Raw genomic sequence first — 1,335 nt, forward strand, 5'->3', positions numbered from 1 at the left:
CGGCGTGGTGACGTCACGCCGGCGTCAGGGAGCCGCGGGGAGGGCGACGGAGTGGGGCCGGGACCCAGAGCTGCGCACCGCGGAGCCCGGGCGCAGGCGCAGCGGAGCTGGCTGCCAAAGGAAGTGGCTTCGCTTTTGGGGCGTGGTCCTCCTTTAGGAAGGGCGGCGGGGGAAGGGAAGAAGCGAGTCGGAGCAAGCGCAGTGCTGGTTAATCCTGGCGCCCCCAGGCTCCGTAGGGCGCCTGCGCGGACTTGGCGCATGAGCGTTCGGTGTAGGCGAGGTCTGATTCCCTGTGACCTGGTGTTTCTGGAAGGCCGCAGGATGATACCTCTCTGATGTGGTCTGGTCTCTGGCAGCCTGATGACTAAAAGCAGCCCTTAGGCGCTTAGTCCAGCAGCCCTGGGAACCACAAGGGAGTCACAAATCTTTGGGGATGAGAACTGACTCCTAGTGGCAAGCTGCCTGGAGTGACCTTCCCCACCTCTGGCAGGCTCCTTATAATTAGGTCATTCGTAGGCGAAGGAAGGTGTACCTGCTGGGATATGTCGCCTGTGCACCTGACATCCCCAGCACACACCTGTCCCTGCACGGTGGCGGGGCTGAAGTAGGCCTTCGATCCTGGCCTCGCCCCAAGCCTAGCTTTCTCTCCTGTGGCCTTCAGCACCCCTGGTGTGCACTTTTCTCCTAGTCCTGTGCCCACTGGAAATAATCTTGTCCTACATTCTAGAGGAACAAGCCAAGGCTGTGTTCTGGTGCTGGTAGAAGCAGCTATCGTGTGGTCTGTAGAGGAAGCTGATATTCTTAAGGATCGGCCTTTGACCTGGTTATAAATCTCTTCCTGGGCTTTCGAAACGAGTTCACATTGCACTGTCTGCATTTACAGAGATCCTTGGCTCCACAGAGAGTCAACTCTTTACCAGATCCCATGCTTAGGGGATAGAGGGGTCATGCAGACAAGAAGGGGCTGCTGCTTTTTTTCCTGGCTGGAAATGAATGGAATGGATGGAAGTTATACACTGCTTCCCTCCAGAGTTTGAGAGGTAGAGAAGCCAAAGGATGGTTATCCATGAAGGTCCAGGCAAGAGCGACCTAGCTCTACTGTAGGGAACAGTCAACCCTGTCACACACTGGAAAAGACACAACTCAGAGGGTCAGAAGACACCCTGATCCACAAGCTAAAAGAGGGCCTCAGTGGCCCCACCCACAAATGGCATGGATGAAAATCCTCCTTCATCAAGGACAACCTGCTTGGCCAGGAGAACTGGCTTGACCAATTCTGCTTTCCCTAGTGGGTACCTCCCACTAGTGTTCCCGAAGAAAGTACCTGAGATCTAC

Source organism: Arvicanthis niloticus, chromosome 6, assembly GCF_011762505.2.
Source record: "Arvicanthis niloticus isolate mArvNil1 chromosome 6, mArvNil1.pat.X, whole genome shotgun sequence".
In the NCBI taxonomy this organism is placed as follows: Eukaryota; Metazoa; Chordata; class Mammalia; order Rodentia; family Muridae; genus Arvicanthis; species Arvicanthis niloticus.